This window comes from Narcine bancroftii, chromosome 6, assembly GCF_036971445.1.
Source record: "Narcine bancroftii isolate sNarBan1 chromosome 6, sNarBan1.hap1, whole genome shotgun sequence".
NCBI lineage: Eukaryota > Metazoa > Chordata > Chondrichthyes > Torpediniformes > Narcinidae > Narcine > Narcine bancroftii.
The window spans coordinates 33,699,547-33,716,398 of NC_091474.1; the positions used below are offsets into that span (position 1 = coordinate 33,699,547).

The 16,852-nt window shown below is 42.7% G+C and overlaps 1 long non-coding RNA gene across 3 annotated transcripts in view; it reads left to right on the forward strand.

The window, feature by feature from the left end:
• The first annotated feature begins 11,853 nt into the window (after positions 1–11,853).
• Positions 11,854–16,852, forward strand: part of LOC138737488 (uncharacterized) — a 104,402-nt gene continuing 99,403 nt past the window's right edge. For all 3 annotated transcript variants that reach the window (XR_011340970.1, XR_011340969.1, XR_011340971.1), the window contains exon 1: positions 11,854–12,076. This is a non-coding gene — a long non-coding RNA (uncharacterized lncRNA). The remainder of the gene's footprint in view (positions 12,077–16,852) is intronic.

Consider the following 16,852-nt stretch of genomic DNA (forward strand, 5'->3'; position numbering starts at 1 on the left):
GGGGTGGGGGAAAATGCCTGAAATTGGAAAATTCAGTATTCATGCCATTGGATGATGAGCTGTACAGGCAGAAAGTGAGATGCTATCCTTCAGGTTTATGTTTGAGCTCTCACTGAATGAGATAGGTCCAAGTGTGAATGAGGAGAGATGATAATAATGAGTTTAGTGCCGAATACATTGCAAAATGTACATTTGCAGCTGACCTCGGCAGTTTGCAAAAAGCAATATAAACAATAACAATGCTACACTTAATGTAATCAAAAAGAGACAATAAACACAACATTAATAATAAATATTCAGTTATCCTAGTGCAAAGATGTGTCTTTGTAATAGAGCAGACAAGACACGTGGTGTTGGAGCAGTCCCTGATTTGTGTGACAAGAGTCTGGTAGCTGATGGAAAGAAGAAGTCCTTGAACCTAAAGGTGCTGGTCTTCAGGCTTCTGTAACTTGTGCCCAAAGGCAGCGTAAGAAAAGATTGTGACCCAGTGTGATCAGGGGATCCTTTATAATGTTGGGTGCTTTCTTGAGCCACTCACCTAGATACATTTAATGAATGGGAAATTGGAGCCTGTGATGAACTTGGCTCTGTTTGTTACCCCTACAGCCATCTGCATTCCTGTACCAACATTTACAAACCAGGCAGTGGTGTCAGTATATTCTCCACAGTACATTTGTTGAAGTTTGATACAGTATTTAGCAACATGCCAAATCTCCTCTTATTTTTTTGTAATATACAAATAAGGGGTGAGGAATCAACATGCAGGAGGGAGAATGAACACTTAGCTGAATGGTGTACAGTACTAACATCAACCCTCACACTCAATGTCACTAAAGCAAGGAGCCAATTGTAGACTTCATGAAAGGAAAGCCAGAGGTGTATGACCCAGTGATCATTGGGAGATTAGAGGTAAGGCCCTTTCAGGCCAAGCCTCTGCCTGGAAGCCGGCTATAAGCCCGGAGGGAGAAATATAAACAAACCTTTCATGAAGCAGCCCTAAAAGGATGCACTTGCATCACATTCATGTTGAGTGGTGCCTTGTGGCACCCTCTGGAACCGATGGAGGCGGGGTGACTGATGCCGTAGAGACATCAGCCGAGTCGATGTCATTCATACGTGCCGGCCTGTCGGCATTTTAAAAATCCAGCTCCTGCATCTCAGGCTGACATTGTCACTGTGACGTCATCAGCCTGCCCCTAGCCATCCACTTGCAGTGGCATTACATTCATGCTAGGCAGTGGAGCACCGCTGACCCTTCCGCTGAAAGGGATTGCACTTGCTGTTGGTGCCTTGGAAGAAAGTGTCCCGTCGCAAGGGTGGAAAATCTCTGCCTTTACACACAGGCTTTTTGACTGTACGAAAGGGTCAGTAGAGTGGGTGAACAAATTTAAATTCCTAAGAGTCACTACCTCAGAGGACCTTTCCTGGACCCATCATGCAGTGCCAGTGATTGGGACCAGACTAGGTTTCAATCCCGTCCTGGCTCTAAGGAGTTTGTATGTTCTCCCCCTGTTTGTATGGGGTTTCTCCAGGGGTTCCAGTTTCTTCCCACCATTCAAAAATGTACCAGGGGTGTAGGTTAATTGGGGGTAAATTGGGCGGCGCAGACACGTGGGCCGAAATGGCCTGTCTAAATTAAAAATAATGATTATCTAACGTGCACTCTATTTGCTGTGTGTTGAAGTGCAGGTGAAAGTTTGTATTCTATGCAGAAAGTTTCCACTACACATTTATCCAAGATGATTAGATTACCAGATTAATTACAAATCAGAGAAGATTTTCAACAGTCTTGCCTTTAGGCCATGCAGTTTCTTGCAACATGGCCCAGGGCATGTTCTTCCTCTGGGAGAATGGCTCCTATACATCAGAGAGGCAAAGCGCAGTGTTGGGGCTGCCTCCGCCCAGGTAGTTGAATGTACTGGCAAAAGAGTTTGGACTGCCTCTAAACCCATAGACTGTCACAACCACTGAATGACTCTAACTCTCACAAACATTCAAAATTACTTCAGTCTTGCAAATTTAAAAACACTAAATTTCATTATTTTTAAATATCCTCAAGTTAAAAGATCTGAACCATCTAAAGCTGGTGACCATTAAAATCATTAGGCCATTTTAATTAAATTGAAATAAAAGGTCTTCTTGTCTTCACTAATTAATCCTATTCATTTGAACAGGGTTGTTTCATTTATTTATTTTTTCTGAAAATAGACTTTATTCACAATAAATTACATATAGAAGGGAAAACCATTCAAAGTATCTTTCCAGCCTTAATGTAATGTCTATATAATGCCAACATTGCACATTGTTATATACTCCCTCTATTCACACCAACCTCACTACTGTGTCACGGTAATAGGGTGCCCATTCCAAAGGAGAACATGGTCATAGGTTACCATCCCTCTGTTTTTTGAGGGGCTTTCCCTTAGTCTCATCCCTTCAATGCCTGTTTATCAAAGGACTCTAGACTGTGGTCCTTCACCACGGTGCCTTCATTTATGCCACATGAAATTCATAGCAGGCTCAGTAAACAAGTGTTTTCCAACACTACTGTGTGCTTATACTCCCTGCAGTGAGGCAGAGAGGGCTCCAAGCAGAGGACGTGCATCGTGTCACCCTCAAACACTGTTAAAGACTCTTTATCAATTTTTAAATCTCTCTGATTGTCTGGCACATTGAAAACTATTCAAATAGATTTAGATGATCTCAAAAAATGTAAAAAATAAAGATAAAACATTAAAATATAAGTAATTAACACCATTCAACTGAAGTAAATTAAGTAAAGGATTCAGCTACCTTTATTTGTCTCACTTGAATGAATGAAGTCAAGTCATTAAGTTTATTGTCATCTGATTGTACAACAAAGCAGCATTCTCCAATCCTCAGTTCAAAACATGCAGACATGCAACCAGGCATGGCACACATACAGACATATGCAGGACACATATTTATCTATAAAAATGAATGAATAAATATTGCTTTGTACACATGAGAGTCTCAGATGTTTAGTGTGAGCAGGTCCTTTGGTTGTTCAGAACTTCAATTGCCTGTGCCTGTGACCCTCAATCGAATCTGATCCTCAGCCTAGTGATGCTGACTCTGTATCCCTTCCCCGACAGGAGCAGCTGAAAGATGCTGTGCGCAGCATTGAGGGGGTCCTCAATTATGTTGTGCACCCTCTTCAGACAATGATCCTGGTAGATCACGTCAATGGTGGGTAGGGAGAATCCAATGATCCTCTCTGCCATTCTTATGATCCCATGGATTGACTTCCAATCCATTTCTCTGCAGCAACCGTACCACACTATGATGCAACTGGCCAGGACAGTCTTGATAGAGCTCCTATAGAAGGTTGACATAATCAGTCACTGTTGCACCTTCCTGACAAGTGTGATGTTGAGTGTCCATGATAGGTCACTATTTAAGTGAACTCCAAGGAACTCGGCATTCTCCATTCTCTCTACTACAGAGTTCTTGATGTGTAGTGAGTGGAGGGTATTCCTGGTCATCCTGAAGTTCACGATCATCTCCTTCATCTTTTTCATGTTGAGACTCAGTTTGTCAAATGCCATAGCTCTGGTCCAAAGCTGAAGGTCTGAAGCTGAGGGATGGAATAAATCTGGAACCTCTTCAGCATGCCTTGACATTACTGTTGCGATTAACTTGCTGGTTTCACAGAATGGGAGATTATTTTCCATTAAATGCAATGTTTTTAATTGCAGGTTCTCCTCATTCTCCTATTTCAAACTTCAACTCTATCGATGCTCATGAAAATAAATTTTGGGAGTAGGATAGAGCACTCAACTCACAATATCAGATGTTTAGTTGAAGTGATTGAGAACAAATTTCTTTCTCATATTCACTATAAATGAATCCCAAGATTGTTTTGAATTCAAGAAAGAAAGGATTGAAATTTATTTATCAGTTTTCCTAATCCAAGAATATTTTACAGTGCTTTACAGTTCATGAAATGTGTCCAAAGTGTATTATTAAGATGTGAAGTTGGTATTAATTCCAGTTTCTGATGATGGGTGACATTTAATGAAGTTATACTCAAATAGTTCTCAACTCATATTGTTTTGTTGCAAACTTTGTTAATTTCAGTCAGCACTCAATCATACCTGTGACCCAAGAAGTGCGAGGTTACCTGTCTAAATGACTACTGAGCAGTGGCATTTACATCCAGAGTGAAGTGTTTTGAGAGGTGAGTGTTGAAGCATATCAGTGACACTGATCCATTCCAATTTACCTACCACAACAACAGGTCTACAGCAGATGCCATCTTATTCGTTCTACACAAAGCCCTGGAAAAACCTGGACAGCAAAGATGCATACATCAGGATGCACTTTAATGACTGCAGTTTGTCATTTAACACCATTGTCCATTCAAAACTGATCAGCAAACTCCAAGATGTTGGCCTCAATACTCCACTATGCAATTGGATGCTGGATTTCCTCACCTCCAGACCCCAATCAATGAAGAAGATCTCCTCCGCAATCTCCATCAGTACCGGAGCACCACAGGGCTGCACTCTTAGCCCACTGCACTACTCGCTTTACATCTATGACTGTGTAGCTCGGAATGACAACACCACCACCTACAAATTTGCTGATGTTACCACAGTTGTGGGTTGAATGAAAAGGGGTGATGATTGACGAGACAGGAGGAACATTGAAAACTTGGCTAAATGGTGCACCAACAACAACGGGTAGCAGTTAGCGCAACAGCACGAGAGACCCAGTTCGAATCTGGCACTGTCTGTTTGGCATTTGCATGCTCTCCTTGTGTCTGCTTGGGTTTTCCCTGGGTGCTCCGGTTTCTTCCCACCATTCAGAACATACTGGGGTTGAAGATCAATCGAGTGTAATTGGATGGCAGAGGCTCATGGGTCGAAAGTGTCTGTTACTGAGTTGTATGTATGTCTACATATTTTTCAATAAATCACTAATAAAAATCAGCATCTCGTCCATTGGAACAAACTTACTAGGACTAATAATTCAGATTGGTTTGTGTAGAAATATTTAGTACCTCTTTGTCTGGTACTGAACAAGTGTCCAGGTATTTGCAACTGAACTAATTACATTCAATTAAGGCACATGTCTAAAAATGTCCACAAATTAAAAAGAATCACATCATTCTTTCAGTAAAGCACAACCTGTCAGAGGAATACAGTGGATTGAGCAGTATCGACGAAAGAGAAAGAATGGTCAGTGTTTCAGATTGGAACCCTTCATCCAGACTGAGAGTGGAGATCAACAATATAATGAGGACAGGGTGGGAAGGGCTGGAAAGGAGCCAGTAGAGGATTGGTAATTGAGGGACGGGTGAAGGATGATGGACAGATGAGGAGGCAAAGGGAGTTCATCTGCAGGCACCAGGCAAAGTGAAAGAGAGGCTTAAGAAGAACGGGGAGTCAGATGAAGGAAGATGAGCCATAAGGATGTGTTTGGAGATGACTAGAGGGAGGTGATAAGTAAGACAAAGAATACTGCTACTGGAATCTGTTGAGCAGTGTTGCCAGATTTACAAATTTTTTATAGACAGACCAGTCACAAAATCTAGCCAAAAATAGCTCAAAATTGAAAAAAAATCCTGTGTCTCGTATCTATGGATATAAAAAAAGTCTTAGACAAGGCCAGAAAAATCTAGAAATCTAAGTTGTCATGTTCATTATTGTCGTAACGTTTGTACATATCTGATGTAAAATGACTCCGTGTAGCTGGTGTTGGCTCAAAACTGTTACAGCAGCAATTGTTTCTGGATGTACATGCGTGAATGTTTAATAGTCTCCAGCAGTTCTTGTTGGATTCTGTTTCTCAGTTCTGATTTGATAAGGTCACCTGAGAACAAGTTCTTTCAACGGCCGCAATGCTGAAAGCCAATGCCAAGAGTGATAATGCAAGATTACCTATTTCATATAAGTCATGTTCACCTGCTGCATTCGTATGGTTGATGTATTCGATCCAGAATTGCTCAACATTCCAGTTATCTATATTTGACCATGACATTAAATGAAGTTTGTTCCACTGTTGTTCTAACATCCCAAAGTTTTCTTTTCTAGTAAACAGTTACAAAAACGAGAGCTTAGACAAAGGCAGTCTTTTCAGACTGAAAATAGGGTCATAGTCTACATTTAGCTACAGGCCTATATGAATAGGATGATGGATTTTGCCATAGCCTATGGGTGCAAAAGACAGCAGGGTATGACCAAATGATGATAAAAGCAGACAGGGTGATGGGAGGGTGCTTTTACTGCATTTTGAATGCATTTTATAATAAATTACTAATGGGTGATAAATTACAGATTGTCTCCAATTTACGAATGTTCAGGATCTGTACTTTTGATTTTGAGTTCCCTTATTTATCCGCACTTAGTTGCGATGTGTGGCATGCTACTCTTGCGTGATTTTGGGCGATGGCAGCGTACAGCATATTCTCTCGCAATACTGACTCAAACACATTACTCTTGCAGTTGTGCTCCTCACCCCGGGCACCCGCCCATCCGACTTTTATTTTGATTCAAATGATTTGTCAGTGTCTCAACATGAGCAACATCATTGTTTCCTCATTTATTGCCCCCCAAATAATGCACACAGCCTTAGAAGTAGCCAGAAACCCGCAAGCGGTTACATTTTCCTGCAGCGGATCTCAGAAACTAGCCAAATTGGGCTTGAAATCCACCCAATTGTCAACTTTACTGAAGAGTAGAGAAGTTACGATGATGATATAATGGAAGCTTTTCAGGGAGAACATTAGACCAGATGGACAGAAAGAGATGGGAACTGAGGAATCTGGTTGGTGAAATAAGGGTGGAATAGGATAGATCCAGAACTTGGTAATGAACCATTTAGGGGAAAGGGTGATGTGTTGTGGCAGGGTGAAGGGACAAAAAAAATCATCCAGGGAAGTAAACAGTAGTTCCAGGTGATGCAAAGATTCATGTGCACCTCCTCCATACTTGTCTACTGAATTTGATGCTCCTGATGTGGCCTCCTCTACTTCAGAGACACTAAGTGCAGGCTAGGGGACCATTTTGCAGAGCACCTGCACTCCAACTGCAATGGCCATTCTGAGCTTCCTGTTACACGCCAGTTGAACTCCTGTTCCTATTTCCATACTGGCCTGTCCACCCTTCTCCACTTCCAGAAAGAGGCCCATCTTAAATTCAGAGAACAATGGCTAATATTCCGATGGGCAGTCTACAGATCAGTGATAAGAACATTGAATTTTGCAATTTTAGGTAAAGATTTCTTTTCTTTTCATCCAAGGTATTTTTCTTTTCACTCCTGTCCCCCTACCTATTTTGTCCCCTAACCATGTACAATCCCCACCCATTCTCTCCCTCCTCCCCCTCCCCCCCCCACCCCAGTCTGGTTCTATCTTCTTCTAACCACATTTCAGCTACACAATTACACCTCCACCCCTCCCTACAGTTTAATTGGGTATAATTCACCATTATCATCATCAGGTACTTATCAGGTACTAGCACTGATAGCTTTGTGTTCACTTATTATCTCCCGCCCCCACTCTCAACCATTTCTAACCCACCCTGTATGTCTAATGTCCCTCCACGTAATCCCAACTATTTTTATTCTTGCCCCTCTCTCCCTTTGCTTGGCATCTGCCAGTCAACTGCCAACCTTCCTCATCTTTCTGTAATTCTTCACCCCTCCCCGGTTCACCAATCTCCTAATGGCCCCAGTCCAACCTCGCCAATGCTGCCTTCATTATACTGGCTATCTCCTATCTGTGATCTTGATAAGAGAGTTACAATGCAAAATTTTAACCATATTTTTTTCTCCAACTGATGCTGCTTGACCTGTTGAATCCTTCTAGCAGATTGTTTTTGTATCTGATTCTAGTATTTGCAATCTCGAATGTGTCTTATTGTTGCTCAATGTTTTGCCGCAGAAAAATCCACTCCGTTTCTCTGCGACAATTTCAAATTTGTTTTACGTCATTTCAGAAATTTAAAGGAAATCTTTAACATTCTTTACCCTTGCAAAATTGATCTGATTTCTGAATTGAATAGAACTGTCATTGACATATTTACCAAGAGAGTAAAATAGCTTTGCTTTGCATGCTATCTATGCAGGTAAGTTAACTCAAGCTTAGGTATACCAGGTGGAGCAATAATAAAACCGAAGCGCAGTGTGAGGTGTTGCAGGATGTAGTGTTCACAAATTGTAGGTTATAGACAAAAAAAAACAGTTAAAACCTCCACCTGCCTTAACATATATCTGGACTTCCAGTTACTCAATTCGCTGGGACAGTGATCCCAAGTTGATTCAAGATCCACCCAATGTTACAACTGGTTTCTCTTTCCCCAATATACTTCTGCTATTCCCTTAGACTAGAGCCCACTGCTCCCGCATCAGTTTTGAGCCATACATTCAGCATCTAGGTAGCATGATTGGCCTAGCGATCAGCACAATGTGTTTACAGTGTCAGTGATTAGTTTCGAATCCCATGCTGTCTGTAATGACCTTGTACGTTCTTCCCCGTGTCTGCATGGGTTTTCTCCGTGAGCTCTGGTTTACTACCACCTTTCAAAGATGTACTGGCGTGTATGTAAATGGGGTGTAAGTTGGGCGGCGCAGTCTCATTGGGCCAAATTGGCCTGTAACAGTGCTGTATGTTTAAATTTTAAAAAACATCTAAAATACTAACCTTGCTTAGCTGGTGTTAATTTATACGTCTTGAGTAGTTATCCAGAGATTAGTATCTTTGTGTTTCTACTTTCTTTCTTTGAATACTAACGCTCATATTCCTTCAGGAAAACCTCTTTTGTTGTCCTATCTCTGCTGCTGGTGTACTTTAATAGGTTACAATTGTGATGGTGTTCCAGACAACAGAATGTAACATTGAGTGAGTTTGCAAATTTGCCAAATCATACCGAGGACATTCTCGAAAGTGAAGGATTATGAAAAGGTAACAGGAAGGTTGTGTTGCCAATAATTGTGGCAAATTATACCAAGAAATCAATAATGTTGGAGAGGGACTGGATTAGAGCATGTGGAATCAACATAATTTGCTTCAAGGACAGAAGCGTCCGAGGATATACTGGATGTTGACAGAGGAGCAACGCACAAAGGGATTGGGTGGCTTGAGGAGGATGTATACATTCAGGAGCAGAGAAGAATAGAAGGTTCGCTGGATGAAAGCATACGAAGCGGATAAAACACTGGGTATGCAAGTTTCACCAGAAGTGTTAAGAGAGAGAAATGTCAACAAAACTAAAAGTGACTGTGATGCTTTTGTTTATTTTTCAAGTTCAACTTAGTTTAGAGAATAAAAATTGGTATCCTTATTCAGTCTGATCTCTGTGTAACTCCAATCATACTGCCAATTTGTATCCCTTAACAAACTTCCAAGGCAGCCGATGAAGACCAATCAATACTAGCCTTGCCTGCATATCCACAAAGGGAATGTCTTTTATTGCTCACCCTAAATGTTTCCAAATATCCATTCATACTTGTTTCTTATGAAATTGATATCACTGTATGCAAACGTTTACAGATTACAGAAGTGCTGGAGAAACTCAGCAGGTCATGCAGCATCCATTGAAAGCAAATGGCAGTCAACATTTCAGGCCTGAGTCCTTTCTCAAGTGAATCAAAAATAAAGTAGTTGGCAAATAAGAAATGGGGGCAGGGGGAGGAATGGGAAGGAGTACAAATTGGTAAGTGATCGATGGATACAGGTGGGAGGGAAAAAAAGGAAGGAGAGGCGAGAGAGCAGAGGAGTGAAAAAAGATTCAAAGGAGAAGGAAGGGATGGGTGGTGGTGGGGAGCAGGATGAAGGGAGTCAGAGGGATGAGGAAAAGAGAGAGAACTAAATGAAATTGGAGAGATCAATATCGACCACTGGGAAGACCTTCCTGTTGTAGCAGAAGAGCGAATGTGCTCAATAAAGTGATTCCCCAATCTGCTTCCATTCCCCCCAACATAGAGGAGGCTGCATCATGCGGTAAATCAGCCTGATAGACTCACAGGTGGTGTTGCTTCACTTGGAAAGAGTGGATCCTCGAATGGTGGTGAAGAAGTGTAGGTGCACTTCTTGCGGTCAGAAAGGTAGATAAATATCAGGGGGATGATTGTTGGGAAGAGATGAGTGGATGAGGGAATCCCAGAGGGAATGTTCACCATGGAAAGTAGAGAGGGAAGGGCAGGGAAAGATGCAAAAAGGACAGGGTTCTTTTTGACCTGAACTACCAGGTCACCAGCATCTAACATATCATTTTCTGTAATTTCTTCCACATATAATCAGATCCCTGTCCTCTGTTCCCTCGTCTCTCCTGTCTCCTCCCACCTGTATCCGCCTATCACTTACCAATTTGTGCTCCTCCCATTTCCCTCCGCCCCAGTTTCTTATTCAGCGACTACAGTACTTTGTCTTTGACTCACCCGAAGTGGGGCTTTCCCTGAAATGTTAACTGCCATTTGCTTTCCGTGGATGCTTCCTGGTGGTGGCAGAAATTGCAGAAAATGATATGTTAGTTGCTGGTGGGGTGGTAGGTAAGGTAAAAGGGAACTCTGTCCTTTTCTATTCTTTTGGTGTGAAAGGGCCAGGGCAGATGTATGGGAAATAGAAGAGATGCAGTTGAGGGCTGCATTAATTGCAATAGAAGAGAAGCCATGTTTCTGAAGAAGAAGACATTTGGATGTCCTGGAATGGAGAGTCTGTGATCTCTGGGATCAGATTGTACAGAGATGGAGGCATTGAGATAATGGAATAGAATTCTTACAGGAGATAGGATGGGAAGAGGTGTAGTCAAGATAATTGTGGGAGTTAGTTGGTTTAGAGAAGATGTCTGTAGATAGCTCCCGATATGGAGGTGGAGAGATCAAAGAATGGGAATGAGTCACCAGAGATGGACCGAGTGCATTTGAAGGCAGTGTGGAAGTTGGGAGCAAAAAGTTAACAAGTGCATAATTGGTGCAGGAAGCAGCACCAACGTAGTTGTTAAAGAGTTGCCTTGCTTAGGTATGGATTTCTCCACATATTCAAAAAAAGAGACAGGTACAGCTGGGATCCATATGTGTACCTATACCTGCAGCTTTGATTTAGAAGAAGTGGAATGAGCCAGAGGAGAAGTTATTGAGGGTGACTACAAGTTTGGCCGGGCAGAGCAGAGTGGTGATGGAGGTGGATGGGTTAAGTCTGTTATCCAGTTAACAGGACACTTTTTGCAGTAGAAGATGGCAGTTAATAATAAATGCAAATTCTTTCCTTCTCACCATTTGTGATTGTACATTAAAATGATTCACACTTCGTTGTTCTGATAAAATCTGAGCTATGCTTTGATAACATAACACTGCACATTCCTGCAAGGCAGTATATTCTCCATCACCCTTAAACAAGCACATTGAGATCCCAGAATCTAATATATCCATCATCAGTGCTGAGACTTTAACTGTCCATGTGTTAAATGCTTGAATTCTATCTTTTAAACCTCTCTGTCTTATTTCTTGTCTTTGAAGCCTCCCTCACCTATCAAGTTGTTTTTCATTTCCCCAATATCAGTACCAGGAAGCATTTCTGGATGTACTTTTCTTTAACAATGATGCATTATAAGTTTTTAATTAATGTTGGATTTAGGCCATGCATCTGAGGAGTAAGTAAATGGGGCAAAATATACAAGTATATTAAGGTACCTTAGGATACAAGTATACTTTTATTTTCTAAATAACATTCATACCTGTGCTTTACTGTATAACTACCTAAAGATGGTATGACATAGGTATTTTAGCAATCAAGTGGGTTGTGGTTTCTATGGTAACTGTAGCTTTGTTCCTAACATTCTGTTTCCTGGTGATTAAAATTGAAATTCAAACCTGCCCTGTGGTGATTTTATTGTAAACAGGTCTGGCTCTGATCTAATAATGTTTTGAGTTGCATCATAACAATGTGGGAAATGAGTGAGTAGCCTCAAGTGTTTTTATAATACACATTTTATTCATTTCTGGGTTATGGACATCCAAGGATAATCAGTAAACCTTGCCACTCTAACCATCTTTGAGAAAAGAATGACTCCTGCAATCCTCGTGAGGAATATTTTCCAACATTCTGGTTAAGGTAAGAAGTTCGAAGATTTCACCAAACTGATGATGAAGGAACAACACGGTAGTTTCAAGGTGGGTTAGACTGTGACCAGAAGAGCAAAGATGTTCCATTTAACAACAAAAAGTGCTGGGAACATTTAACAGACCAAGAAGCATCTGTGGAGAAAGTTACAGTAACTGTTTCAAGTGGGTTTTCCTCCATGAAGGACGTTGTTTGACCTGCTCAGATTTTCCAGTATCTCCAAATTGGTATCTCCTCCCTACCTGTCTCTCCACCTCTCCCTCATTCACTTGTCCAGTCTCCAATTACCTCTTGGCCTTTTCCCTGCCCCCACCTTATTTTTATGTTTGCTATCTGCCCTTCACTCTTTAGCCTTGTCACACGGTCCTGTCCTGAAATATTGACTGAATATTTCTCTCGAAGGATGCTGCCTGACCAACTTCTCCTTGCTCATTCTGCGATTCTTGTGTTGATATCTGCTTGCTGATTTTGCATTTCTTGCTGGTAGGAGTGCAGGTTTAAGAAGTGCTGTCAAGGAAGCTTTTGAAAATCATTTCTGTGGTAACTTCTCCTTTGAGAAAGAATGACTCAAATACTTCAAGTGCGGAAGAACAACTTTAACTGGAGCAGCCAAACCATATAGGCACACATAGAGGCTACACACAAGCTACACACAAAGCACACAGGAAGTAAAGAAGATAGACAGGAATAAACCCCTCCCAGCCTCACTTTAAAAACAGCACACATTACAACATATCTCCCTCCCCCAGAATCCAACATCCCCCAAATATAAAGAGCATTAGCTTGTGTACTCCTAAAACTTGTAACACTTTAATAATATAAAAGCATCCAAAAAAAATGTGGCAGATTCCACATTCAATCTATTAAAAAAAACCTGCCCAATCAAAGATTTAGTCTGTCAGGAGGTTTGTGAGTGTGCTGTGCTCTGCTCACTACCGCCAATGACTCAGCAGGAACCGCTGATGAAGGTGCTTTCAGCGGATCTCATGTTAAGGGCACAAGAGGGGTCAGTGTGGGGAAAGTCCATCCTCTTTAGGGGACCCAGGCCCCTTGGGCAGTGTTTTGATCACTCTGGAAAAGTCACTGGGGAGCACTCTTCCACAGTAGTCTGCCTCACCATTGGAAACTCCTTGGAACTGTTAACCTCTGAGTACGCGCAAATGCACATGGTCCTGATGTCTGATGAAAACATGTTCGTCATTCAGCTTAATAACATAGGAGACAGGCCCATTCTGCTTAAGAATAACCCCGGGTGGCCATTGGTGATTGATTCTCACATAGACATCGTCATCTGTTTTCACTGGCGTTGATCACGTTCCTCCTTCTGCTTTTCCTACTTTCGCTCCACTCTTGCCTTCATGTCCGAACACAGCTGGTCCAATCTTGACTTGGGCCTACCCCCCTTCAGCATCTCTGCGGGGGTGCGTGCATTTGTAGTCTGTAGCATAAAGTGGTCTTTAAACAAGAAACGTGAAAGCCTGATGATAAGAGAGTCCTCTATCATCCTCTTCAGGCTTTCCTTCACTGTCTGTACAGCCAAACCTTTTGAGGCTGAGTGGACAGGGCAGTCTGAATGTGATGAGGATGAACTCACTGAACAGCTCATTGGTAAATGTTGGGCCATTATCAGTCACTGGAGTGTCAGGCAACCGCTGGATTGCAAACACTTACCTGAGTTTGCAGATTCAATTCTGTCTTACATTTGGCATAAGGCTTCAGTTCCTTTCCTTCCATGATACTAGGCCATCCTTGTAAAAGGAAGGTCTTGATTTGAGACAGGACTAAGCCACTCTCTCTCCACTGCTTTATCTGAGTCACCTTTACAGGTATTTCTGACAGCCTCTCCAATGAAAACTCTGTCTCTAAAGGCACATATGTAATATCCAGGGTCTCAGGTAAAGGTAGATGACTCAGTACATTGGTATTTGCATAATTCCCAACTGCTTTGCACATAGTAGTGTACTGGTAGGCTGACAATGTGAGAGCCCAATGCTGTATCCTGGTTGAAGCTAGTGGTGGGACCCGTCTGGTCTCACTGAAGAGACTCATCTGTGGTTTATGATCTATGTAAGTTGTGAATGCATGTCAATAGAGGTATTGATGGAAATGTTTAACTGTAAAAGCAATAACTGTGAATATAATCCTTCTCACCAGCCATTAGGATATGTGAAGCAAGACCAATAGGCTTCTTTGTAGGGTCCTCCTACTTCATAGGGCAGGGTGTCAGATGAAAGGGTGATCTCCTTATCTGGGTTATATTAAACCATCAGCTTCGCTACATGTAGGAGTTCTTTCATGTCCTTGAAAGCTTTCTCCTGCTCTTCATTCCATTGCCACTTGGTACTATTGAGCACCAACTTGTACAGTGGGGCCAAAACACTTGAGAGGTTAGGAAAAAACTTGTCATAATAATTCACTATGCCCCAAAATGATCTAAGTTCCGTGACACTTCTTGGATGTGGGGCCTCCTTGATAGCTCTCACTTTGTCCTCCACCAGGCAGAGACCCTTAGCTGTGATCTTATGTCCCAGGTAGGTCACACTTAGTACCAGGAACACACATTTGCTGTGTTTCAATCACATCCCTGCATCTGAAAGACTCTTCATAACCTGTTCCAAGTTAGTCAGATGCTCCACCTCCATGGCCCCCGTGATCAAAATATCATCCAGATACACCACTATGTGCAGAATCCCCTGCAGTCAGGTCTCCACTCCAAACACCAGGTGATTCTATTTAATAATCCATTATGCATGTTCATTGCGACATACCCCTTTGAATCCTCCTTGAGTATCAGCTGTTGGTAAGTGTGGTTCATGTCCTGCTTTGTGAATAGCCTACCCCCTGACAGGGTCACAAACAGTTCATCCACCTTTGGCAATAGGTACTCCTCCAGCTTACAGACCTGATTCACTGTAACCTTATCTTTGGCTTGGCTTCGCGGACGAAGATTTATGGAGGGGGTAAAAAGTCCACGTCAGCTGCAGGCTCGTTTGTGGCTGACCAGTCCGATGCGGGACAGGCAGACACGATTGCAGCGGTTGCAAGGGAAAATTGGTTGGTTGGGGTTGGGTGTTGGGTTTTTCCTCCTTTGCCTTTTGTCAGTGAGGTGGGCTCTGCGGTCTTCTTCAAAGGAGGCTGCTGCCCGCCAAACTGTGAGGCGCCAAGATGCACGGTTTGAGGCGTTATCAGCCCACTGGCGGTGGTCAATGTGGCAGGCACCAAGAGATTTCTTTAGGCAGTCCTTGTACCTTTTCTTTGGTGCACCTCTGTCACGGTGGCCAGTGGAGAGCTCGCCATATAATACGATCTTGGGAAGGCGATGGTCCTCCATTCTGGAGACGTGACCCATCCAGCGCAGCTGGATCTTCAGCAGCGTGGACTCGATGCTGTCGACCTCTGCCATCTCGAGTACCTCGACGTTAGGGGTGTGAGCGCTCCAATGGATGTTGAGGATGGAGCGGAGACAACGCTGGTGGAAGCGTTCTAGGAGCCGTAGGTGGTGCCGGTAGAGGACCCATGATTCGGAGCCGAACAGTCCCCACAGATCCATACCATTTTGTCTGCCTTCTAAATTGAATCATTGGGAGCCACCCATCTTGAAAACTGGACGCACGCAATGATGCTCAACCACTGTAAATGTTTCAGCTCTTCTTTGACCTTGTCTTTCGTGGATTAGGGCACTGCCTTTGCCTTAAAAAAAAATGTGATGGGGCCTCAGGGCCATCATTGAGTTTCACTGTCACACCCTTAAATATGCCCAGCTCATCCCTGAAAACGTCACTGTACCGTTATAGAATGTTCTCTGTGTGTGCATACTTAATTTCATGCCAGTTTGCAAAACCCAATCATGGTTAAAAGACTGGGCTCACTAACTTTAGCTATCACTACTGACCGTCAGCTGAAATATCTATGTACAACACCCTAAAATGAGGTATGGGCTGCCCCTCAAGGATCCTGAGTTTGATCTTTGACTGTCTGAATTGAGGCAGGATGGAGCCCTCTGTCCTGTAGGTCTCCTCTCTGATGACCAATGCTGTGGCCCCTGAATCAATCTCAAACTTAATATTCTTTCCTCTGACAGTGACTGTGGCAAAATATGGTTCATCTGTTTCCACTCCAAATTAGTATACACTGTCCCTTCATCTGCTTCTTCTACATAGTGTAGGGCTGCCGGAGTCTGTTGAGCCTTTCTCTAGGCTTAACCTTACCCTTTGAACTCTTGCACTTCTTAGCTAAATCTTCCTTTTTGCCATAGCAGTTAATGTCTTTGAGTTTGCACTCATTTGTTTAGTGCTTCCTTCCACGCTGAAAATATTCCACCCACTTTGCCTGTATACCAGACTCCCTCCTGACTTGGTACACTGCCACTGACTGTGACCCCACCCCCACCCCATGTCCTTTCTGGATATCCTTTCTCCAAGCCTTGCATAATCTCTAGGCTTTCTTGAAAGTCAGCAGTGAAGGGGGGGGGGGGGGGGGTTCTATCGGCAAGCAGTATTGTATGGCATCATTATTAATGCTGCATACCAACCTATCACAGAGAATATCATCCAAAGCTGCCTCAAAATCGCAATGCCCTAATAGCTGCTGAAGCTTGGCCACCGACTGTGCTGGCTCCCTGAAAAAGCAGTGAAACTTAAACCATTGGACTATCGCAGAAGGTTTCAGATTGTGGTGGTTTTCCACGAGTTGGACCAGTTCATCAAATGAAATTTCCCCCAGTTTCCGCAGTGTGGCTAAGTTCCTTATCAACTTGTCAGTTTTTTT